Here is a 19520-nt window from a genome sequence, read left to right as displayed (position 1 = left end):
CATGCTCAAGACAGACATTTTTTGGATGCAAACACCAGGCTAGTTGGCCCATTCTCCTCTCTCACTGTAAGAGTGCTAGCTACTATTACATACGCTTTGATATCATGGCCAGCTTTTATGTGGGTTCTTGGGATGTGAACTCACATCTTCATGATTTTACCCATTGAGGTGTCTATCCAGTTTCACCTGAGCCACTTTCATTTATTTATTTATTTATTTTTGGTTTTTCCAGACAGGGTTTCTCTGTGTAACAATCCTAGCTGTCCTAAAACTTTCTTTGTAGACCAGGTTGGTCTCAAACTCACGGAGAACTGCCTGACTCTGCCTTCCAAGTGCTGGGATTAAAGTCATGTGCTCCTACTGCCCTACCACTTGGGCTGTGTGTGTGTGTGTGTGTGTGTGTGTATATATGTGTGTGTGTGTGTGTGTGTGTGTGTGTGTGTGTGTGTGCGCGGCGCGCGCGCGTGCGCGCATGCCTACCTGGCTCTGCCTCCCAAGTGCTGGGATTAAAAGTGTGTGCTACCACATTTGGCTCTTAATCAGCATTTTTGAAAGTCTTCAAGTTTTCATGCCGGGTGGTGGTGGTGGTGGTGGTGGTGGTGGTGGTGGTGGTGGTGGTGGTGGTGGTACATACCTTAATCCCAGCACTCAAGAGGCAGAGGTAGGCAGATCTCTGTGGGTTTGAGGCCAGCCTGGTCTACAGAGTTAGTTCCAGGTCAGCCAGGGCTACACAAAGAAACCATGACTAAAATAAAATTAAAAAAAAAAATAGTTTTCACATCTCGGGGAGAAGGAGATGGGGTCTCATGATTTAGTAGCCCCATTAGTGATACATTATTTTAACGTCTGTCTGAAAAATATCTCAAGGGGCCGGAGAGATGGCCCAGCAATTAAGAACACTGACCACGCCAGGCGATGGTGGCGCACGCCTTTAATCCCAGCACTTGGGAGGCAGAGCCAGGCGGATCTCTGAGTTCAAGGCCAGCCTGGTCTACAAAGCGAGATCCAGGACAGGCACCAAAACTATACCTGTCTCAAAAACAAAACAAACACACACACACAAAAAAAAACAAAACAAACAAACAAATTAAAAAAAAAAAAAAAGAACACTGACTGCTCTTCCAAAGGACCCAAGTTCAATTCCCAGGACCCATGGCAGTTCACAGCTGTCTGTACTTCCAGCTCCAGGGGATCTGACACCCTCACACAGACATACATGAAGACAGAACACCAATGTACACAAAATAAAAACAAAAAGAAAATGCAAAAAAAAATCTACAGAATATTTCCTTGTCTGACAAGTCCATGAACTTGATTCACACCTGTCTAGAAATGCTGTACTCCTGTCAATCCAGCACTTAGGGGTGAGGCAGAAGGAACATGAGGCCAAGGTCTGATTGGGCTATAAAGTGAGTTCCTGGCCTGCCTCAATTATGGAGCAAGACCATGTCCCACATAAATAAACAGATATAGACAGAGAGACAGACAGACAAATAAGCAAATAAATAAAATCTATCTTAGGCACAGAGGTGGTAGAACACGCCTTTAATTGTAGCACTCAGGAGGCAGAGGCAGGAGGATCTCTTTGAGTTTGAGGCCAAGCTAGTTCCAGGACAGTCAGGACTGTTACACAGAGAAATTTTATCTTGAAAAACAACAAACAAACAAACAAACAAACAAAACCAGGCATGGAAATGTGTATCTATAATTCCAGTGTTGGGGAATCAGAGGAATTTCTTGGGCAAGCTGGTCAGCAAGTCTAGATGAGTCAGTGAGAGACCCTGTCTCAAAGACAAGGTGGAGGAGGCAGGGTGTGGTTGTGGTGGTGGTGGCGGCGGCGGCGGCGGCGGCGGCGGCGGGGGGGGGGGGGCGGCGGCGGAGGCGGCGGCGGCGGCGGCGGGCGGCGGCGGGCGGCGGCAGCAGCAGCAGCAGCAGCAGCAGCAGCAGCAGCAGCAGCAGCAGCGGCGCACACCTTTAATCCCGGCACTCGGGAGGCAGAGGCAGGCAGATTTCTGTGAGTTTGAGGCCAGCCTGGTCTATAAAGCAAGATCCAGGACAGGCACCAAAACTACACAGAAAAACTCCTGTCTCAAAAAAAAAAAAAAAAAAAAGAAAAAACAAACAAACAAACAAAAAAAGACAAAGTGGAGGGCTGGTCAGACTGCTCAGCAAATGGGCTGTGGCACAAGCCTGACAAAGTTCAATTCCCAGAACTCACATATAAGATGGAAAGATATGACTCCTTTAACTTCCACGGGTGTGTCATGGCACACATACTCATCATGCATTCATGCATGCACAAACACATTAATAATAAATAAATAATCACATAAGGGAGCAATTGAAGACACCCAGCACCTATCTCCATCCTCCATATACATACATGTGCACTGTACACACATGAGCATGTATACATACATACAACATACACACAGAGAGAGATAATAATATAACTAACTAGCTGGGCACTGGGACCCTCACCTATAATACCAGCACTGAGGAGGCAGAGGTAAGAATCCTAAAGAACTGGAGGTCATCCTGCTCTATATAGCAAGTGCCAGTCCAGCTAGGGCTACACACTAAGCGCTTGTCTCAATAAATAATTGAATGAATGTTCCCATGCTCATTTGCATTTATTTACATGTTGTCTATGGATGTTCTACCTCAATAAAGACAGAGCTGAACAGCTGCAACATAGGACATATGGCCTACAAAATCTAAAATACTTATTATCTGGTCCTTTCTAAAAAGGCCTATTCATACCTGGGCTAAAATATACCAGTGGTGTCTCAGCTTTTCTAGATACACAATGCCTGAGGATTACTACACATACCTTGGAAATAGTAATGACTCTCGTGTGCTAGGAAGCGAAGACGGGTAACAATGAGGAGTACAATTGAAAGAACCCTTCTTCCCAGGATATTCCAATACCATCCACCTCTCACCACTTTAAGAAAACTCCTCATTTACAACATTCCTTCAAAACCACCCAAAACTAGAGTTCTGTCTGGATTTCCACTTTAGAAGCCACTACAGACTGTCAGGGTGAAAAGAGAAGACAATTAGGCCAGATGCCTCCTGAACATCTTTAAAAGCATCCCTAAGCAAGGGAAAGTATCGGATTAAGATTTATGAGTCCCGGGGCTGGAGAGATGGCTCAGAAGTTAAGAGCACTGCTTGCTCTTCCAAAGGTCCTGAGTTCAATTCCCAGCACCCACATGGTGGCTCACAACCATCTGTAATGAGATCTGGTGCCCTCTTCTGGCCTGTGAGGGATATGTACAGACAGAACAATGTATACATAATAAATAAATAAATCTTTTTTTAAAAAAAAGATTTATGAGTCCCTATACTCTGGTTTGACAATCTGTAGCAACCTACTGAAAAGTGCCACCAAGCTTAAAATCTCAAGGTATCTAGAAAAAGAGAGAGAAAGTTCAGCCAAAGGGCAGCACTGTTGCTCTGACTGGCTTACTTTCTGAATGACTTCTCTTTCTGACTCATCTCTCTCAATGTCTGGGAACTCTCATGCCTATTTATGCCAAAGAGTAGAGGAGCTGAAGCTGTTTTCAGGCAGGGAACCAGAAAAAAGGTTCCTCGTGGGCACATAACACAAAGCTATCTTATAAATCAACATATTGACAGTATAAGAAAGATGGTGAGGTCTTCTCATACCGTCAACCTATTCAGTAATCCATTAACTCACCACTCAACAGAAACTCACCAGGTATCCTCTGTGTACTAACCACCACCCATAAAACTGTGAAGAAGGTAGAAATCATGACGGGGAATAAGATGCTATGGGTATAAACAGCAGAAGCATTAGAAAAATTGTCTCAAAGGTATCCTTAGTTTAAATCTGAAGTTTAAGGCAAGTAGTTGGTACTGGAGAGGACAAGTAGTCTTGACTCAGTGTATCATAAACAAAGAAAACAGTGTAAGCAATGGTCCCAAGAGTAATATATTGCAGGCTACCACGGCAAGGTGAGTAACTCTACAGGAGGGTAAGGCAGGCAAGGATAAGCCCCTGACAAAGAGTTTGATCTTAGGGCCCATGAAGGGTCTTAAACAGGTAAGTTACATGAGCAAAGCTGTGTTTCTAAAGGTCATTCTAGCTACTAAAAAGGTTAGGGTCTTGAGGATGGGATGAGGGTTAAAGGCAGGAGGCTAGGCTGTTACTGCATTCACCCAATGGCAATGAACTCAGAGGAGAAAGTGAAGACAGGACTGGGTATGATCACTCCACACAAAGACAACTATGACACCTATCCATAAGTCCAGTAGCTGTAGTTCCACGGAGCCATCAGAAGCCCAGAGCCATAGAAAAGTCTTCAAAAAGACACAAGATAAATATAACACTGAAATAATTTTCTCAAGATTTACTTATTTTAAATACATTAGTGTTTTGTTTGCTTGTATGTATGTATGCACATCATATGCATGCCTGCTGCCCAAGGATATCAGAAAAGGGCATCAGAGTCCCTGCAACTGGAGTTACGTACAGATTGTTGTAAGTAGCCATTTGGGTTCTGGGAACTGACCTAGGTCCCCTAAAGGAACAGCAAGTGCTTGTAACCATCTGTCCAGTCTCCTTTTCAATGTCTTTACATGGCCTAGCATGATACTTATATCTTAAAACACATGTACTAAGTAGCTGCTGAAAACCTAATACAGATTTAACAGATTGAATATGTTGTCCACATAATACACATGGATAGGCACACACACACAAAGCTACAATAATAAACAGTACACTATATTAACATTAATGCTGCAGGGAAAGTGCACACTTACCACTGTCTGTAACCATCTCTGAGAACACAAATGATCTTTCTGTAATTAGGCAAAACACAGAAAAAGATGTTTAAAAGAAAAGAGTTCTATCAAGATTTAGAATCCTGGGCTAGAGAGATGGCTCAGAGGTTAAGAGCACTGGCTGCTCATCAAGAGATCCTGAGTTCAATTCCCAGCAACCACATCAGGTGGCTCACAACCATCTATAATGAGATCTGGTGCTCTCTTCTAGCATGTAGGCACACATGCAAACAGAATACTGTATATATAATAAATAAACCTTAAAAAAAATTTAAAAAAGATTTAGAATCCTAATCTGTAGTAACAGTTTCATCTGCTGTGTTCCAGTCCAAATGACGGAGCTAAAAAATGAGCACAATTCACAACAAAATAAAACCACAACTTGGGAGACAGCTCTGTGACAATAAAGGCACTTGAGTACAAGCCTAGCAACATGAGGTCATCCCCAGAACCCAAGTAAAGGTAGAGGGAGCAAACTGAGTCCACAAAGTTGTCCTCTGACTTCCATAGTACACCACAGCATACACAACACCCTCCACTCCCATCATGTATGCTCTAACTTCATGGGGGTATTAAGCACTTTACAGATAGTTAATGTGACTGAGTTTGTCACTAATTAAAACAGCTATTACATTTCCTGGACATTGTGACTCTAGTCCAGTGGTTCACGTGGGTTGCCTAAGACCACCAGAAAACACAGATATTTACATTACAATTCCTAACAGTGGCAAAATTATAGTTATGAAGTAGCAACAAAAATAATTTTATGGGGTTGGTGAGATGGCTCAGCAGTTAAGAACACTGGCTGCTCTTTCAGAGGTCCTGAGTTCAATTCCCAGCAATCACATGGTGGCTCATAACCATCTATAATGGGATCTGATGCTCTCTTCTAGCATGGAGGTATATATGCATACAGAATACTCATACATAAAAAATAAATTTTAAAAAAAGAAAAGAAAAAAATCAGTAGCCCTCCTATACACAAATGATAAAAGGGCTGAGAAAGAAGTCAGAGAAACATCACCCTTTACAATAGCCACAAATAATATAAAATACCTTGGGATAACACTAACTAAACAAGTGAAGGACCTTTTTGATAAGAACTTTAAATCTCTAAAGAAAGAGATTGAAGAAGATATCAGAAAATGAAAGGATCTCCCATGCTCATGATAGGTAGGATTAACATAGTTAAAATGGCAATCTTACCAAAAGCAATCTACAGATTCAATGCAATCCCCATCAAAATCCCAACACAATTCTTCACAGACTTGGAAAGAAAAATACTCAACTTCATATGGAAAAACAAAAGACCCAGGATAGCTAAAAGAATCCTATACGATAAAGCAATCTTTGGAGGCATCACCATCCCTGACCTCAAACTCTACTATAGAGCTATAGTAATAAAAACAGCTTGGTACTGGTATAAAAACCGACCTACAGACCAATGGAATCGAATTAAAGACCCTGACATTAATCCATGCACATATGAACACCTGGTTTTGGACAAAGAAGCCAAAACTATACAATGGAAAAAAGAAAGTATCTTCAACAAATGGTGCTGGCATAACTGGATGTCAATATGTAAAAGATTACAAATAGATCCATATCTGTCACCATGCACAAAACTCAAGTCCAAGTTGATCAAGGACCTCAACATAAATCCAGTTACACTAAACTTAATAGAAAAGCAAGTAGGAAGTACTCTTGAACCCATTGGCACCGGAGACCATTTCCTAAATATAACACCAACAGCACAGACCCTGAGCACAACAATTAATAAATGGGACCTCTCGAAATTGAGAAGCTTTTGCAGGGCAAAAAACATGGTCAATAAGACAAAAAGACAGCCAACAGAATGGGAAAAGATCTTCACCAATCCCACATCTGACAGAGGATTGATCTCCACAGTATATAAAGAACTCAAGAAACCAGACATCAAAATACTAAACAATCCAATTAAAAAATGGGCTAAAGAGCTGAACAGAGAATTCACAAAAGAAGAATCACAAATGGCTGAAAGACATTTAAAGAAATGTTCAACATCCTTAATCATCAGAGAAATGCAAATCAAAACGACTCTGAGATACCACCTTACACCTGTCAGAATGACTACGATCAAAAACACCAATGACAGTCAATGTTGGAGAGGATGTGGAGCAAAGGGAACACTCCTCCACTGTTGGTGGGAATGCAAGCTTGTACAACCACTATGGAAATCAGTATGGCAGTTTCTCAGAAAATTAGGAATCGAACGACCTCAAGACCCAGCCAACCACTCTTGGGCATATACCCAAGGAATGCTGATTCATACCATAAAGATACATGCTCAACTATGTTCATAGCAGCACTATTTGTAATAGCCAGAACCTGGAAACAACCTACATGCCCGTCAACGGAAGAATGGATGAAGAAAATGTGGTACATATACACAATTGAGTACTACTCAGCAGAGAAAAACAATGAAAGCATGAAATTTGCAGGCAAATGGATGGAACTAGAAAAAATCATCCTGAGTGAGGTAACCCAAACCCATAAAGACAAACATAGTATGTACTCACTCATAAGTGGATTCTAGATATAAAATAAAGAACAATCAGACTACAACCCACAGAACCATGGAGGCTATATATATAGCATGGAGGTCCCTAGGACGACTGTGGCTTATAATAAATTTCGGTTTTACTAAAAAAAAAAAAAAAAGAAAAGAAAAGAAAACGCTGAAGTAAAATAATAATAATAATTTTATAGTTGGAGGTCACCACAACATGAGGAAATGTGTTAAAGAGCCACAGCATTAAGAAGGTTGAGAACCACTGGTCTAGACTGTGAACAACTCATTTTTATAACCCAGGCTGCATGAGCGATGGCTGAGGAGAGCGGACTATAAAGACTAGCATCCCTCTATCATTTCTAGGCTGCCATGTGGCAAGAGCAATGCAAATGCTAAGAGCTCAAACACAGCTCAGTGGGAACCAAGGGCTGAAGGGCTGTCTATGCAATGCTCTATTCTCTGCCCAGCTCTGGAACCCACCCATACAGAAGGCAGCATGTCCTCACACCTGATTTAGTTATTGGATTTCACCTATTAGATTCTTGGGCACAGCCCCCAACCTAAGGTCACATTGAACTCACAGAGCTCGTTCTATACTATAGAGTCAAAAATACTTGCCAGGTGGTAGTGTCGCATACCTTTGATCCCAGCACTCGGGAGGCAGAGGCAGGCAGATCTCTGTGAGTTCGAGGCCAGCCTGGTCTCCAAAGAGAGTTCCAGGACAGGCACAAAACTACACAGAGAAACCCTGTCTCGAAAAAACAAAAAACAGACAAAAAATCCAAAATAACAAGTTCTATGGACTCTTTAATACATAAGCAAAGTTCTAAGCACTTTATACGCACTATTCCTTCAACCTTCAATTGTCCTCTGAGGTTAAGTACTACTTTCCAGGTTACAGATGAGGAAATGAAGCACAGAGAGGTTAGTCAACTGCCCAAGGAAAATGAAAACAGTCTGTTCCAAAATTTGGGCTCTTAATCTTCAGCAGAACCAGAAGACACGGCAGATACTGATGTAAAGACCAAAATCTAACAGAAATCTCAATTACAACCCTCTAATAGTCTGCAATGTCATTCACTGAGAAGTTTTGAAGATTAAGGGAAATGAGTATGCACAGTCCAGATACTATTATACAGGTTGGTGGAAGCACTGAAGTGCACTCTAAGAAAACATCCCTTAAAACCAGCGGTGGTGATGCACACCTTTAATCCCAGCACTCGGGAGGCAGAGGCAGGTGGATCTCTGTGAGTTCGAGGCCAGCCTGGTCTACAAAGCGAGTTCCAGGACAGGCTCTAAAGGTACACAGAGAAACCCTGTCTCGAAAAACAAAAAAACAAAAAAGAAAGAAAACATCCCTTAGGTATGGAGGTACCTATCTGTAACCCCAGCACCTGAGAGGTAGTAGAGGCAGGAGGATCAAGAAGTTGAAAGTCATCCTGGGATACATAAGACCCTGCCCTCCCCCAAAGGAGGAAAACCAGAAAGAGGGAAAAAAGACCATTTTCCACAGGAATAAAACAGCAACAACAATGAAACAAATTTTTAAAAACCCAAAAATTTTCTTGGAAAAATTCACAATCTGATGATTAATAAGGAAAAAGTTCTTCAAGAGTCAAAAAATGGTTGGTGGCACACGCCTTTAAACCCAGCACTCAGGAGGCAGAGCCAGGCGGATCTCTGTGAGTTCGAGGCCTGCCTGGGCTACCAAGTGAGCTCCAGGAAAGGCACAAAGCTATACAGAGAAACCCTGTCTCGGAAAAAAAAAAAAAAAAAAAAAAAAAGAGTCAAAGAATGTAAGTATATGTACATGCAATATACAATTCTGATGAAAACATCTGCAAACACAATCTCTGCCCACCCACCTACCGTAATACAAGGAAACCACTGAAGCTCTGAGGAAAGGGAGAAGAATGAACCTAAGAATCAAGGGAGAATGAAGCTTTAGTCTAAGGCAGATGTGGTTACAACAATCATTTTAGTAACTACTCTGCTGTGGGCACCAAAAAGCAAGTCACCAGCATTCAGGGAGCGCTGGCAACCTCAGGCAAGCTTCACATTTAAGCAAGGCACCAAATAAGGGAAGGATTCTGGCGCATCAACTCTAGGAAAAGTGTTTCGAGTTAAAAATGGCTATTCAGGTTTGGATGTGAACTTCTGTATCTGCTCTTTATCAACAGAGGCAACTCTACCTCACGGGCAGCTAACAGCAGAAAGAGAAAACTCAGAAACAAAATGGATCACACAGGATAACCACAGGGCCTGGTATAGCCTGCCATTTGCTTGCTATCAAAGCCAAGGCTGCAAATATGGCAATGCAGAGCTCAGACCCTGCCTGTCCTGAAGTCAGCACATCTAGGAGCAGGCAGGCCATGATGTCTCTCCACACCCCACCCTCAGCCATAGTTCAGGATAAGGTGAAAACCCACAGCACTGTTGGGGTGAGACCCAGTCTCACCGTAACTAGAAGTGAGGCTGCTTCGGCAAGGGCAGTTTAATGGGCTGTTTTATCAGGTTCAGTTCTTACTTCTTCTGTGCTATTTCTTAGACCAAAACTAACAATTCAAAAGAACATCTCCCCCACCTCGCACCTGCCCCCCTCATTTCTGTTACTGTACTGCTCACTCCAGGCTAGCTGGCCCTCACGTTCACAGACCCTTCTCCTGGCTTCACCATCCATCTTGCTGTAACAGTGCTGGGATTATAGGTGAGTACCACTGTACCAACTTTTTACAGAGGTTCAGGGGACTGAACTGGGCTGTTGAGCTTGTGGCTAGACCTTTTATTCACTGAGCCATCTTCCTGTCTCCCTCCATTCTTATCTCTCAACGATCAACTTTAACATGCAAATCAGAAAGCATAAATATTAGCTGTTTCTTGCTTTATTTGCAATGCCCACTCACTGCCACCATTAAAAATATAGGAAATATTTAAGTTCAATGCTAAGAGAAGAAAAGAGTGAAAGTGATACTACTATAAAGCCACAAGGACACTTTATGACAACTTATCAACTTGTACAGCACTCATAAACATAATGCTTCTCTGCTATACACTACAACCTTTTTTTTTTTTTTTTAAAGATTCACAGCCTTTTATTTAATGTTTAATGTTTAATTTAAAAGCCTCTGCTCTGGAGGCTGAAGAGCTGGCTCATTGGTTCAGAGTGCTTGCTGGATTTGGTTCCCAGCACCAACATCAGGCAGTTCACAACCACTTGTAATTCCAGTTCTAGGATGTTCAACACCCTTCAGGCCTCCATAGGCATCTGCATGTATGTGTTAGGACACATAAACTCATACAGGTACCACATACACATAAATAAAATAATTTTAAAACTTTTATTCTGATACTCCCATGTGTCCACCCCTAACCAAGACTTCTAATTCTGAGGTAGCAGAAATGAAGGTGATTATGCCAAAAGTTTGGAGTTCCCCTTTGAAGCAAGAAGCTGCACTGGAAGGGATGAGAAATGGTTCATCGGTTGCTGCTACTGCAGAAGACCTGGGTTTGGTTCCCAGCACCCACAAGGCAGCTCACAGTTGTCTGTAACTCCAGGTCCAGGGGATCTGATGCCCTTTTCTGGCCTCCATAGGCTCTCAAACACACATGGTGCACATACATACAAGTATATATATCTTTTAAAAAAATAATTTGTTAAATACTAAACCTCTACCTATTTTAGACACAGAATCCAGAAAAGACATAAAGAAACTTGCTCACGGAAACATTAGAAATTTAGAAAGGCATTCTAAAAGACCTGACTCTTTGCGTGCTCTGGCCTCAAGGACATCATCTTAGGGCACCAAGTCTTCTGACGTATGTCACTTATAAGGATTTTAAAAGCCATACTGTTCTCCAGATCTGTCTAGAAGTCTAAAGGAAAACCTGCCAAAGAAATTCCTCAGAGAGAATGTCAACTGCCTCAACACAGTTTGCTATACAAATTAGGACCTAGCATCTCAGAGATTTGTGGCACACGTCAGCTCAAAATTTCATTAGCAACTTAAGCCAGAAACTCTCCAGAAAAATGCACATCCACAGAGAGCCTTGTCCCAACTTCTTTTCCCTTCTGCTTCAGTAGATGCAGTCCTACTATGCATGGAAAAGGCAAGAAGAGGACTTACTGTCGATGGTTACAACACAAAGCATAACTTATTCCTAAGCCAAGCTGGGTTTGACTCAGAAAGCTTCCCAGAATGATGGAAGGCATGACTTCAGGGTGAGTCAACCTTAGTTAATGCACAAAGTAAAGCATAGAACTATTTAAAGGATTCACTTCTAAGACTGGGCCAAATCAATCTACTTTGTGACGAATCCTGAGTTTCAAACAAGAGATTAGACTTCATCAATGTGGACATCTGTACCATGATCCAAGATATTCCAATGACAGATGCTCAGTGAGAAATCCAAGAGGCAGTCACCCCTAACAGGTTTTCCTTTCTTCTTCCCCTTTTTCTTTTTTTTTTTTTTTTTTTTTTGTGGGGTAAGTATACTAGAGCACAGAGCCAGAGCCTCATGCATGCTGGGCAAGTGCCTTATCATTAAAGTACTTGGCTACATGGTCAACTTTTTTGTTTGTTTCTGAGATAGCGTCTCACTATGTACACCAGGCTGGCCTCAAACTCACAGAAATCTGCCTACCTCTGTCTCTTGAACTCTGTAATTAAAAGTGTGTGCGCCTCTCCACCCGGTTTCATTTTCTAGGGTTTTTGTTTGTTTTTTTTAACACAGGGTCTTAAGATGTAACTGTCTGATCATGTAATTACAACCTTCCTGTCTCAGTCTAAGAAGCTAGCATTAGAGGCTTATAACACCATGCCAGGCTTCCATGCAGGTTTTAACTATACCATGTTTTTTATCTATATTGTTCCTTGCTGTCCACATCCGCTTTTGTAAAAAGTATGTGTGTCTGTGCGTGAATACGGGCATATGAGTGTACTGTCCTCAGAGGCCAGAGGGTGGACTCCTTTGGAGCTGGAGTTGGTGGTTATGAGCAACCTGTGTGTTCTAGAAACTGTAATTGGATTCTCTGCAATACTAGCTTTTAACTGCTGAGCCCACATCTCTAGCCCCCACATCTACCTAAAGAACCTCTTGAAAATTAAAAGCATAGACTATCTTTCTGCTATTTTTCTCAGATGACCTTTAGTTAATCTCTATAACCTCTTTCTCCCCTTTATGACATTGTATCTATTTATGTTATCATATTTGCAATACTTCATTCTAAGTACTTATAGATCTATTTCTCTAACTATAACATACTTCTGAGGGCAAGACTAACATCATTTACTTCCCTACATGCAGTACCTAGAACAATAGAATACAAAAGTACTAGTTTAGTATTTATGGAAATTACCTAAATGGGGAGGGAAAAATGATTCTCTCAGATTAGCTAACCTTAAAATAGTTTTTATAACTGGATAAGTAGGTAAAAAGGTAAAAAGAAAAATACTCATTCACAACCCAAATACATTCCAGCAAGCCCTTTACACTTATTAGAGGAAGTTTCCAGTTTAGTTAAGCTCTAACCTCTCCACAATGAAAGGATTACTCTGAATAACAAGTTCATGATTGCACTTAACTATTTAAAACCAAGAGCATGAAATTTCTCCCATGATTTCCACAGGTGGCACCATGAAAATCAAAAACTATTTGCTTTACTACAGGGTGAGTATATACCATGTACAAATGAATAAGTTATACTATCTGTGACCAATACATCGGTTACTTAGCTCTAGGGCAGTTCTAGTCATAAATAACAGAACAAATGTCTAATGGTTCTTATATTAGATGCTTAATACATTTAGATCCACAGACAAAAAACAATTTAAAAATCATGGAGATACTTAAAAATAGAAGCGTTTTTAATTCCTTCTGATCTAGTCTATACACTAATTCTCAGGAGGACAAAACTGAGCAGTAACTTCAATACTAAATATTTATGAGTAAAATAAAAGGCTTCCAAGATGGGAAAAACCCGGAGTATCCCTCAGGAGCCAAAAACAGTCCACAGACTGGAGAAAGACCACAAGCCAAGAAAACAACTATTTCATATTCTTCTTAGCTGAAACATCATATCCAAAATGGTGAAAACAGAGTAGACAGATGAAGTTCTGGAACATTTAAGAGCAGAGCAGAAATGCAGAACAAGAGAACTATGGCTATATCTCCCCAAGAGTAAGGTCAGAAACAAAAACCAATATAAAAAACCATGAGCAAGGCAACAAAGGGGAATCAAGAAGGCTGGTGAGGTCTCTTACCCCACACAACAGGCAGTGTTATTATATAGTCCTTCCTACATCACAGCTGCAGACTGAACAGGGTCCAATGTACCGGACTCACTCTTAGAGGAAGACTCTTCACAAACTAGAAGCTAGATCCTAAGGGACAATTTATAGTACACCCTCACGTCCATGCCAGCTGGCTGCAACTCAGCAGCTGATTGCTCCCTTGTCTAACTTGGTAAGGAGCCAGAGGAGGACTTTTCATAGTCAATGCTCCCATGCTGGAAATTCTCTAGCGCCAGAGTTCTGGCTTAAGTCAGGATATCAGGTTATTCATGAGATGCCAAAACTATATCTTTACATTGGCTTTGAACAACTCTCTCAAGTATACATATTCCATACAGATTCCCACAATCCCCAACATCATCTGGACACTAAAGCCAAAGACAGCAACTTCTCACAGTAGAAAGAAACAGCTTTTTAAAGTATGAGTAACATCAAAACAAACTTTTCATAAATTATAAATCCATGTCACTGACTCTTAAAACGGGCAAGTGGACAATACACTCAATAAATAGTTTCCTTAAAATCTACTCTACTTTTTTACTTACTGGGCACGCTCCCTTTTTTACCAGGTACTCAAATTCTCCCTCCCTATTGTTGACTTATTCTATGAAGATCAAACCACAAGTCAGTTTCTCTAAGAGGAAATGATGAACAAGGTGTGTGTGTGTGTGTGTGTGTGTGTGTGTGTGTGAGAGAGAGAGAGAGAGAGAGAGAGAGAGAGAGAGAGAGAGAGAGAGAGAGAGAGAGAGAAAGAAAGAAAGAAAGAAAGAAAGAAAGAAAGAAAGAAAGAAAGAAAGAAAGAAAGAAAGAAAGAGAGGGAGAGAAGGGAGCAAACAAAAATTCATGGTTCTCAACTGGAATAGCACTCCTCCTCCCAGAGTGTTTGAAAGTATGTGGAGGACACTAATGGCATCTAGTGGGCAGTGCCAAGAATGGTATGGATCTTGCCGTGGCAAATGTGCAGAATGAACCGTGTGATTACAAAGGTGCAAAACCTTTATTAGCAATGTCCTCTTTGTTTTTCAAGACAGTTTCTCTGTGTAACAGTCCTGGCTGTCCTGAAACTCACCCTGTAGACCAGGCTGGCCTTGAACTCAGAGATCCACCTGCCTCTGCCTCCCCAGTGCTGGGATTAAGAGTGTGCACCACCACCACCCCCTGGCTCATTAGCAGTGTCTTAAAGGAAGGATCTCAACCTTAGCTGCCTTTATCCCTCCCAGCTCCTAGGACAGTGAGGAGAGAACAGAACATCATCTAAGCCCAGGGTTTGAAGCCAGCCTCAACAACACAACACTTCGTCTGGAAAAGCAGCTAATGAGCTCCGCGATGGCTTAGTAGGGAAAAGTGAGTCCTGTAAAGCACAGGGGCTCGAGTTCAGACTCTAGCACCCACATAAACTGGGCATAATCCTAAAAATGCCAACAACCCAAGTGATTCAGGGGAAGAGAACAGGGTGATCACTAGGGCTTGCTGGCTGCCAGCCTAGCCAATAAAATATGAGCTCCAGATTCAAGGAGAAAAGGTAAGGTGAAAAATGATAGAAGAGGACACCTGACACCCTTCTTGGGCCTCAAAAAGAGCTTACACACACACACACACACACACACACACACACACACACACAAAAGTATGCACATATACACACACATATGCCACTCACAGATACAAATTAATAATACAGATAAACTGGGCATGGTGGCAGATCACTGAGTCCAAAAATAATCCTTAAAAAAACAGAGATGTGAATAAAATAAAGTATGGCATAGTATGTTATAAACAACTTGAATAATAAATGTTTGTTTTTTTGAGACAGGGCCTCATTATGCATCCCTAGATGGCCTGGAACTTGCTACACAGACTAGGCTGGCCTCAAACTCACAGAGATCCACCTGCCTCTGCCTCCCATGTGCTAGGATTAAAGGCATGTGTAAGCATGCCCAATCAATAATATATATAATAACTGGTTCCACACTTAAGACCACTGGCTATTGATGAGCTGGGTTTAGTTCCTAGCACCCATGTGGTGGCTCATAACGATGCATAACTCTAGTTCTGGGGGATCTGACACCTGTTGTGGATATCCGTACACTGTGTGAAGGTATATTACTGTGACTGGTGTAATACAAAGCTGAAGGGCCAGTAGCTAGGCAGGAGGTATAGATGGGACTTACAGGCAGAGAGAGGAAGTAGGAGGAGAAATTTAGGCATGTAGGGAGATGCCAGGAGACAAGGAGAGGAAAGGGGAGGTATGTGCAAAACGGAAGAGAGGTAACACCATGTGGTAGAATGTAGATTTTAAAATATGGGCTAATTCAAGTTATAAGAGGTAGTGGGACAAGCCTAAGCCAAGGCTGAGCCTTCATAATTAATAGTAAGTCTCTGTGTCATTATTTGCAGGCTGGTGGTCCGAAGAGAAACTACTACTACAGACACCCTCTTCTGGACATTCAGACAAAATACCCATACACATAAAATGAAAGATCATTTAAAAAATTTACTGGAGCTAGAGAAGTGGCTCAGCTGTTAAGGGCAGGCACTTCTCTTGCATAAGATCTGAGGTTGGTTCCTAGCATACATACTAGACAGCTAAAAACTGCCTACAAATCCAGCTCCAGGGTCGGCAACACCTCTGGCTTCTGCCAGCATCTGTACTCACATGTTCATACCTATACACACAACTACAAATAATAAAAAATATTTACAAAAAAAAATGTCTTAAAAAGACTAAAAGCTTAACTAGCTAAGAACTGGGGCTGGCAAGATAATTCAGCAGGCAAAGAGGAACATGCTCTTAAGCCCGACGACATAAGTTCAAATCCCTGGGACCCACACAATGAAGAGAACCAACTCCCACAGATGTCCTTTGACCTCCATAGACACACACAAAATAAAAAAGTAATAATTAGTGTGGGGGGGGCACACGGGGCGGGGGGCGGGGGGGGGGGGGACACGACGCCTTTAATCTCAGCACTCCAGAGCCAGGCAGATCTCTGTGAGTTTGAGGCCAGCCTGGTCTACAGAATGAGATCCAGGACAGGCACCAAAACTACACAGAGAAACCCTGTCTTGAAAAAACAACAACAACAACAAAATAGTAGTAATTTTAATTAAGACCCAAGAATTGAAGAATGTGTCTCATCACCCTTTCTCTTCCTCAGTGCATTTTAGCTGCTTCATGTTTTCTTCTGAATGTTCACTTTCAAACACATTACTGGAAGAACACACAACCCCTGTCCTTCCTCCTCCAGGATGTATTACTCCATACTTGCTGTGCGTGCCACTCAAAAGACTTTTCTGTACAATTACTACCATTAACATTTTCTAAAATGTCTAAACTAAACCAAAGCTTGGAAATTCTGACTGGTATCTGGGTCCTGACTTTCCGGATGGTGACTGAAGGTCATGTGGGGTGGAAAGTGGCCTGTGGGTAACAGAATACACACATGCACGCGAACAGGATATGTTGGTAATCTGGCTTCCTGAGACCTAGTAAGTTGTGAGAGTTCTCACCATCACGCTTGGAGAAGATGAAAAACCTAAAATTGGGAAATGCTGGATTAAAGAAAACGCCAACTCTTAGCATCTGATCTGGCTAACTGTCTGGGAAGGGTACCTTTCCCCCACGCCGTTTTACTTGTCAAGACTGTGAAGTGAGTCAAATGAACTGAAGCGTCTCCACAGTGTGGAAGCTGGGCTTGCAGCACAGCTCATGTCACGTCGCAAGCCCAGAAACACGAAGAGTGTGGTTTTGGTGTTTAACCAGCCTCTACTGCACCCTGGCACTGTTTCTTCCCCCAGAGAACTTTAGAGGAAAGAAATCAACCTCCTATCTTGAAATGAACAGCCAGGATAAAAATAAAGCCCTGAAGTGGTTTGGTGACCGAGGTCATACGGGGTGCCACAGGTCTGAAGGTAGGGCCAGTGTGCTCTGAGAAACTGCAATGCAGTCAACCGCAGAGAAGAGCTCAGCCCCACAGTCCAACATGGTCTAGGAAGCTGCCCGAGGCCTTGTTAGGAGTTGCTCCTCACAGAGCATTTTATATCCTCTGAAAATCCTAGACCCTGATTCTGACTTTGACAGCAACCTAGCTGAGCTGTTGCTATAGCCTATGAAAAGCAGAGCCAACCTGGAGCCTTGTCATATCGGAGGCTGCCATGAACTCTTGTATGCTTACTGCCAAATCTCCATTCACAGAAGCGTACTTTAAACTTGCTCCCAGGGTGAAGGAATATAGCATGAGATTCACACTACAAACTAGAAAAGTCAACTAGGGACTGACAGGAAATCAACTCACAGCAAGCCCGGGGAAAAAAAAAATATGATACTCAATTTACAAATATGAAGCATGGCATGGTGGCGCACGCCTTTAATTCCTGTACTTGGGAGGCAGAGGCAGGCGGATCTCTATGAGTTAGAGGCCAGCCTGGTCTACAGATTGAGTTCCAGGACAGCCAAGGCTACACTGTGAGACCCTGTCTCAAAAAACCCAGACCAAACAAACAAACCTAAAACAAATAAAACAAATATGAAATCTTTACATCCATGAAGCCAAAAAATTAATCTTTCTCTGCCATGATCACATAATTATGGGGAACAAAACAACTGAGTTATCAGAGATGAGACATTTGCCTATTAGCAAACACAGAAGTGCAGTTCTTCTTGAACATTCTACACTGCCCAGAGTAAATGAGGGCAAATGCATCTCTGCCCCTTCACATTGGCAAGAGCTCTGAAACTGCAAGCCTAATGCATCATGATGTATGCCCAACATCTAGAATGCACTCCAAAATGTGTCAAGTGATCCTGTCTAAGGAACAGGCTTTGAAACCAAGGCTTTGACCCATGCTTGTCCTGGGGGAGAAGAAGGAAGGAGGCATTGCTATGTGCCACCCACACATGGCAGCTTTCTTTACTTTGTGGCAGTGGCAGCGGCAACAGAAGCTTAGCATACAAACTGCACAAAAGACACTGAAAAACAAAACAAATAATGGGTCTGAAGAAAATATCAGTACAATTTTTTTTAATTGTAAAAACTCTCAAGAAAATTCAGACTGAACATGTACAAACTCTATACAAAGGCTGCCTAGCTCTAAAAAAAAAAAAAAAAAAAAGCACAAAACATTCGAGCCAGATCCACACGCAAATTTTCAGGCAAGAACTATGATTCTCAAACCTTAGGAACCAACATCATTACTACCATCTTGCAGATGAGGAGGCTGAAGTTCAGCCAGTTACGGACTGGTCGTCAGACCTCATAGCTAACAGCTAATAAAATTAGGACTTAAAATCAGGGGTTTTCTAAGTCTAGACTCTTAAGTAACCTCTGTATTACCCTGACTCTGACAGGCAAGATACTAAATAAAATTAAGCAAAGTTACCAAATGCTCTTGAGAGATACATTAGATTGAAAGGAACTATTCACAGAAAACTCACCCAAGTTCACTGGTAATAAAGCGGGAGGGGAGGGGACTTATTACTTACTTATTTTAATAAATTTGGGAAATGTGGCTACTGGAGGTGTTTTCTTTGGGACAATGGCTGATTGTCCATGTATCAGTGGATAGCCCCAAAGCTACGCACATATGCAGCACTAATGGGACTCAGTAGAATTAAAAACAAGAAGACATGAGATTGGAAGGGAGATGTGGAGAGAACCCTAGGAGGACTTAAGGAGGGGAAGAGTAGAGGAAGAATATAATCAAAATATGTTATAGACATGCATGAAATTCTGGGACTTAAAAACCACTATATTAAGCTGGGCGGTGGTGGCGCACGCCTTTAATCCCAGCACTCGGGAGGCAGAGGCAGGCGGATCTCTGTGAGTTCAAGGCCAGCCTGGGCTACCAAGTGAATTCCAGGAAAG

At 42.0% G+C, this 19520-nt stretch overlaps 1 protein-coding gene across 4 annotated transcripts in view; it reads right to left on the bottom strand.

Annotated features, from left to right (window-relative positions):
• Smg6 (SMG6 nonsense mediated mRNA decay factor) overlaps window positions 1–19520 on the bottom strand; it is a 249559-nt gene that overhangs the window by 194290 nt on the left and 35749 nt on the right. The window contains exon 1 of one of the 4 annotated variants that reach the window (XM_028866722.2): window positions 13627–14125. The exons of the other annotated variants lie outside the window; for them this stretch is intronic. The gene's annotated coding sequence lies outside the window, so the exon portion shown is untranslated. Of the gene's footprint in view, window positions 1–13626; window positions 14126–19520 lie in introns of those variants that run through there. 4 annotated transcript variants of the gene reach the window in all.

The sequence above is a fragment of the Peromyscus leucopus genome, chromosome 8b, assembly GCF_004664715.2.
Source record: "Peromyscus leucopus breed LL Stock chromosome 8b, UCI_PerLeu_2.1, whole genome shotgun sequence".
Classification (NCBI taxonomy): domain Eukaryota; kingdom Metazoa; phylum Chordata; class Mammalia; order Rodentia; family Cricetidae; genus Peromyscus; species Peromyscus leucopus.
The sequence above is the reverse complement of the archived record's forward strand: the minus strand, read 5'-3'. Positions and strand labels throughout refer to the sequence as shown.